The 7,361-nt window shown below is 29.1% G+C and overlaps 1 pseudogene; it reads right to left on the reverse strand.

The window, feature by feature from the left end:
- Nucleotides 1-4,281: 4,281 nt before the first annotated feature.
- On the reverse strand, nucleotides 4,282-5,097 carry LOC146888803 (uncharacterized; annotated as a pseudogene).
- Between the last annotated feature and the right edge of the window lie 2,264 nt (nucleotides 5,098-7,361).

The following is a 7,361-nucleotide window of genomic DNA, read 5'->3' on the forward strand; positions in this document are numbered from 1 at the left end:
TTCTTCACATTTAGTCAATATTTGTATATTATATCACATCACTTGTATAGACATAATATGTCATTGTACGATAAAAAAAACTGTAGTTGTATTATGAAAGAAAAAATAAATAAATATCACAAAGAAATATTTTAGTATCACTTGAAAAAAAGTCAATAAAATTAAAGGAATAAAGTACGAACAATTTTTTTAAGAATTACGAGAAAAATAATTCTTAAAGTTGGATTATTTAATTAGAATTAAATTGGCATTATACTAAAAGAAAAGAATATTATATTATATTTCTGGTTGATTTTAAAATCGATTTGGGATTTTAATTTTTTATTTTATTTTTGTAAGGCCTGATTATATATTTTTTTGAAGTTGTTTTTATGAAAAAAAAAGTTATTTTCATTTCTTATGAGGAGTAACTTTCTTTTGTAAAACTAATGTGTGGAAAGAAGGATTAAGGACTGATCTTCAGTCATTGTTACTGTCATGATAATCTTTTAATCACTAACACAAAAAGTGTCTATAACATCACTCAATAGACGTATGCTAAAGAGAACACATACGTCAAAAGTGATCGGTGACATTTTTGTAAATAAAATATCAATTTTAACGTCTGTCCACGTGTGCCCCGACATCCCTTAACGTCTGTTCACCATGCACCTTACGTCACCCCATCTCGACGTCAGTTTTTTCACTTATCCGACGTCACTCAACGTCGGGTAGTCTCAGACCCGACGTCTCGCCTAATATATGGCTCAACAGTCACGTGAAACCTTAATGTTACTCTTCTCTGCGAGCTCTCCTCAACATTTCGCCGACCATCGCGACCTCTACAGGTGAGTTTTCCACCATAAATCTTGTTGGGTTTTGATTTGTGCACTGATTTAAGCATTTTGAACCAATTGAATTTCGTTTTGATCTCCATTTCACATAAATGTAACGTTTTCTTCCCCTTTGCACTGTGAATTTTTTTTGCCAGCAGCCCACCCTCCTCTTCCTCCTCCATCTGCATCCTTGTTTTTGCTACAAGATGTTTGTTTTTCATTTTACTCTAGTGTATATATATATATATATATATATATATATATATATATATATATATATATATATATATATATATATATATAAAGAGAATATGAATAAAATAAAATAACAAGTTCATCTTGTTGTAATATATCTCTTATATTTGTCATATATTTTTTATTTCTCATGTTTTAACAATTTTTAAAATTTTTTAACACTCATAATGTTTCATATTGTAACTATATTACTCATTATATTTCATATTTTAACACTCATAATGACTCTTAAAATTTCATAACTCTCAAGATCAATGCAAACTTAAGCGAATGTTTACTGTATATGGGATTACAATATCAAATTTTACGCAACAATTATAAAATTGATTGATAAATGGACCACACCTGTGGAAATAATTGACCATGTGAATATATCATATTATCTCACATGTCACATATTTGGGAAAATTTTCCAACATTCTCCCACTTGATCCATTTATCCCATTATCAATCAAGATAATAAACTCAATACAAGCACCATGGTGACACATCCTGCAAAAGTGAGTATTATCTTATATGTATCACAATATATGAAGTGTCTCATCAAAGACTCTTAACTATAATGAATAAACCATTTGTTTATTTTGGGTCAAACAAAATTTCTCAAAATAAATAAATATATGCACAACAAAATGAGAAAATTTGAATAAGAGTTTTATCAAACTAAAAATAATGATTGTCACAAAATGGAACCAATTCCCAATGTTTGCTAAATGCTCCTTAAAATTCTTTAATGGCATGCCTTTAGTCAAAGGATTGATAATCATCAACTCAGTTCTAACATGCTCAATGACCATTAACACGTTTTCTTATAGCTATATATTTAATGTAAATGTGCTTAATTTGACTTCCACTTCTATTATTCTTAGCCATAAATAATGCAACAAAGTTATCACAATACAACTTCAATGGCCTAGCAATTAAATCCACAACTCGAAACCCATATATAAAACTCTTCAACTAGACACCATGTGAGGTAGCCTCAAAACAAGAAACAAACTCAACCTCCATACTAGATACTAGAAGTAACAGTCAAGGTTTGCTTTTTGCTGCTTCAAAATATAGCTTCACTAGTTAGGATACAAATATAACTAGATGTTGATTTTCTGGTATTAATACAACCAGCAAAATCTAAATAGGAGTAGCTTATCACCTCTAAACCGTCAGTTTATCTGTATATGAGCATGAAATCCTTTAATCCTTGAAGATATCTGATTACCTTCTTTGCAGCTTTCTAGTGGTCAACACTCGGATTACTTTGATATATTTCCAAAATTTCAACTGTCAAATGTAAGATATGGGGCAAACCTAAGCATACATTAGATTTCCAATAGTTAAAGCATATGAAACATTCTTCATTTTTTCCTGTTCAAGATCATTTTCAGCTCCAATGTTGTAAAATTGTTGTAAATACACTTCATAATCATTAGAAATTGTTGATTGTTCATTTGATCTTTGTAGGCCTTCTTAATGTTGCTTTACTACCTTGATGAGAAACTTGTTAAAATGGTTCCTCAACAACTTGATATATCTTTAACAATTTATGGAATTCAAATAACTAGTTGTCCAATACGCTCTTGAACCAAAGGAGCATGAATAACTACCAGTCTATCATTTAATTTAGAGGGTTGTACTTCATTATGATTATTTTGAATTTAATCACTCTCACTAATCAAGTCATTTACAAAAAACATTACATTCCTTAATTCCATAATTCTAGTGTTATGAGATGGACAATAAAACACTATAACCTTTAGACTTTTTCAGCATATCCAATGAAGTACAGACTATTTTCTTCTCTTCTAAGTCATAAAATGTCACTTTAGATGGACATTCCAAATGTGTATGCGTCGTAAATTGGGTTTCCAACCTTTGAATAACTCAAAAGGTGTTCATAAAACAACCTTGGTTAAAACTTGATTCACTATATACAAAACCATCTTAAGTACTTCAATCCACAAGAATTTAGGAAGTTTTGCATGACTCCTCATGCTTCTCACCATATCCATTAAAGTTCGATTTCTTCCTTCAACCACACCATTCTGATCTGGAGAACTAAATCACTCTCACTAATCAAGTCATTTACAAAAAACATTACATTCCTTGGTTCCATAATTCTAGTGTTATGAGATGGATAATAAAACACACTAACCTTTAGACTTTTTCAGCATATCCAATGAAATACCAACTAATAGTCTTAGCTTCTAGTTTCTTCTCTTCTGAGTCATAAAATGTCACTTTAGATGGACATTTCCAAATGCCTATGTGTCATAAATTGGGTTTCCAACCTTTGAATAACTCAAATGGCGTTAATAAAACAACCTTGGTTAAAACTCGATTCACTATATACACAACCGTCTTAAGTGATTCAATCCACAAGAATTTAGGAATTTTTGCATGAATCCTCATGTTTCTCACCATATCCATTAAAGTTCGATTTCTTCCCTCAACCACACCATTCTTATATGGAGAACTAGTCATAGTGTATTGGGCAACAATCCCATGTTCTTGAAGAAATTTCACAAATGGACCAGGTGCTTCTCTACTAATAGTTTATCTACCATAGTACTATCCACCTCTGTCTAATCTCACAATCTTAAGTAAAGGTGATGAAGTATCTTAGTAAAGATACATGTATCGTGAGTAATCATCTATAGAGGTGATGAAGTATATTAGATTACTTGCATTCATATGTGGACAACAAATATTTGTATGAATAATCTAGTAAGTTTGAATTCCTTTTAGCATCTCTTTTGGACTTGTTTGTTTGCTTACCCTTAATGCAATCTACACAAGTTTCAAAATTAGCAAAATATAAAGTACAAAGTACTTCATCATTTATTAATTGCTTGATTCTATTAATGGAGATATGTTCCAATCTTTAGAGCCATAAGATAGAGGAATTCTTATTCTCAACACATTGTTTTAACCCAGTAGAAACATGTATTGAACTATAAGCAATGAAATTTGTAATTTAATGGTAGTTCAAAAAAGCCAACAACTTTTTTGAACAAAGTAAAATCATATTCCATAAAAATAAAAGAAACACCCAAAGGTGTAAATCGCAAAATGGAATTTAAGTTTTTATCAAAATTAGGAACATAAAAGACCTTTTTCTAAACACAAAATAAAACCCCTAATAAAAACCAAATTGCATGTCCCAATGGCTTCCACTTGTGAACTCATCTTACTTCCTGAATAGATGCAATGTTCAGTTCCCATTGGTCTCTTCAGGTTTTACATAGCTATATGGTATTACAAACATGGATTATAGTTCTAGAATTAATCCACCGTGTGTGATGATTAATACTAGTCATATTAGATTCATAAAAAACAAAAGCAAAATAATTATCTTTTTTCACTAGCCAATTCTTAAACTTTGCGCAATCCTTTTTCATATGTCCTTTCATTTACAAAAGAAACATTTGGTCTCCTTCTTTATAAATAGCTTAGTAGACATCTTTCCCTTCTAATTAACTTGACTCTTCTTATTCTTAAGAGAAGTAGTCAAGTTCACCATTTGACCTTCCTCCATTAGCAACCTTTCCTATTCTTGAACACACATGGTCACTAATTCATTACTAGACCACTTATTCTTATGTGTGTTATAAGCAATTTTAAAAGGAGCATATTGATGAGGCAAAATATACAAAATATAATGTATTGGAAGGGAATTAGACATGGTAACCTCTAAGGCCTTTAGTTGAGCCACAATGTCCCTTATGCGCATGATTGATCACGTATTCCCTTAATCCCGATGAGTTTTAAGGATGACAAATACATGATATAGTGTTGGTAAGAGATTTATCAAATATGTTGAATTTTTCATCAATGACCTTTAGCAAATCTCTCACATTATCATGCTGATCAATAGAACCTCGAATACCACCAGAATAGTTGGTCTTTATTAATGTCACAAAGACATAATTTAACCTCTCCCACCTTTTATAGATATCAACAACACCTAGAGTATTTGTCTTAGTAATAATGATTATTCTAGTTTTCTAATAGCATAATCAATGTCCATTCAACCAAAATGGAGAAGAACTTTCTCATTCCAAAACTTATAATTATCCCTTTTTAGTTTGGGAATACAATAATGGATATCAAAAATATTCATAGATTGAGAAACTATCAATTTTTTAAAAAACATACATGCTTATTATTATAATTTAAAACTATAACAAAATAATGTTTTGCCAATGCAAACATGTCTTAATGAATGAATGTAGTAACATAAAACTTGCTTGTGGACTAAAGTCATACTCAATTAGACTCACACAACCAAATGATAAAATCGATATGTTTTATCGATGCAAACACATCTTAATAAATGAATCCAATGACATAAAACTTGTTTGTGGGCTAAAGTCTTACTCAATTACACTAACATCACCAAATTATAAAACTATTATACAATTATGTTTTACTGATGTAAACAAACATCTTAATGAATCTAGTGACATAAAACTTGCTTGTAGGCTAAAGTCTTACTCAATTAGATTCACATAAGCAAATGATAAAACTACTATACTATTATGTTTTACCGATGCAAAACGTCTTAATGAATGAATCTAGTGACATAAAATTTGCTTGTGAGCTAAAGTCTTACTCAATTAGACTATCTAACCAAATGACAAAACTATTATACTATTATGTTTTACCGATGTAAGTACGCATCTTAATGAATGAATCTAGTGACATAAAACTTGTCTATGGGCTAAAATCTTACTCAATTAGACTCATCTAACCAAAAGACAAAACTATTAGATTATATTCCTTTTCTCAATTCCTGTAGGCAAGTTGAGAAATATAATCTATTATATCATCCTAATTAATCATACAGATGTAAGAAAATTTTTGTAGGTAAAAGTTCATCATCATTAATTACAATTAATGTTTATTACATGATTATAAATATCAATCAACTAGAGATATTGTGGCCACTCTCTAATTCATTAAAAATATATTTATCATTCAACATTTAAAATAAATATTTGCATCAACATTATTTATAATGCAACCAAAATAAATAATAATATTCATGTATATAAATTAATCATACAACATATAACTTATATTATCCAAAAGAAACGAGTCTAAAGTTTCACAAAATAATTGTGCCAAATCATATGAATTTATACTCTATTATTGGTTTCGTACCAAAATATATATTACGTATAAAACCTTATAGTACATAAGAAACCCTATAGCATATAATAACATATATACTATATACAAAATTTATAGTATGTAGAAAATCTTATAGTATGTACAAAAACATATATTGCGTACAAAAACTTATAGTACGTATAAAAATTTACAGTACGTAAACAAAACTTATAGTACATACAAAAACATATATTACGTACAAAAACTTGTAGTACATACAAAAACTTGTAGTACGTACAAAAACATATATTACGTACAAAAACTTGTATTACGTAAAAAAAACATATATTACGTACAAAACATTATAGTACTTACAAAACCTTTATAATATGTAGAAAACCTTTATAATACGATTTTCTTTAGTTTTATATGATTTTTTTTTTCTTTATCAAAGGAACAATCATATGTTAATCCTTAATGAACACATACAGTAATTCAAACAGAAGACATTACTTAATCATCACACCATAAAATATTTCACATTAAAATATAGATACAAAATAAGTTATGTACTCATTATTTTAACAAAATAAAATGTGCATTCTTAATTCATCTTTGAGATCTTTTATACTTATAATTGTAAAGTCTAATAGTGGGTTAGCGTCACCTCATCAATAATGACACCTCCAACATTGATAATATTATGTTTGACATCAAACATAAGAAAAACACAAATAAATAATCAAAAAGAACAATCACGATAGATTCAAAAAATAAGGCAAAGGTATTTAGCCTTGCTCTAATACAAAATGTAAAACTAATGTGGAAAAAAAGGGTTAAGGACTAACCTTCAGCCATTATTATTGTCATAAGAATCTTTTAATGTGCTTTTTCGTTTCAAACTTTCACTCTCTAAACTTTGACGATATAGTATATTGTAGAAGAGAGAAGATTTGATGACCCAAAGCACAAAGAACCTACGAAATTTGTGGAGTTATCTACCCATCATATAGTAGTTGCCATAATAAATTGTTGTCAATTATATGGGATTACAATATCAAAATTTACACAACAATTATAAATGGATTGACAAATGGACCGCATCTATGAAAATAATTAACCATGTGAATATCTCATATTATCTCACATATCACATATTTGGGAAATTTCCAACATATT

This window comes from Vigna unguiculata, chromosome 1 (assembly GCF_037176805.1).
Source record: "Vigna unguiculata cultivar grain cowpea cultivar isolate G323 ecotype 2 chromosome 1, ASM3717680v1, whole genome shotgun sequence".
Classification (NCBI taxonomy): domain Eukaryota; kingdom Viridiplantae; phylum Streptophyta; class Magnoliopsida; order Fabales; family Fabaceae; genus Vigna; species Vigna unguiculata.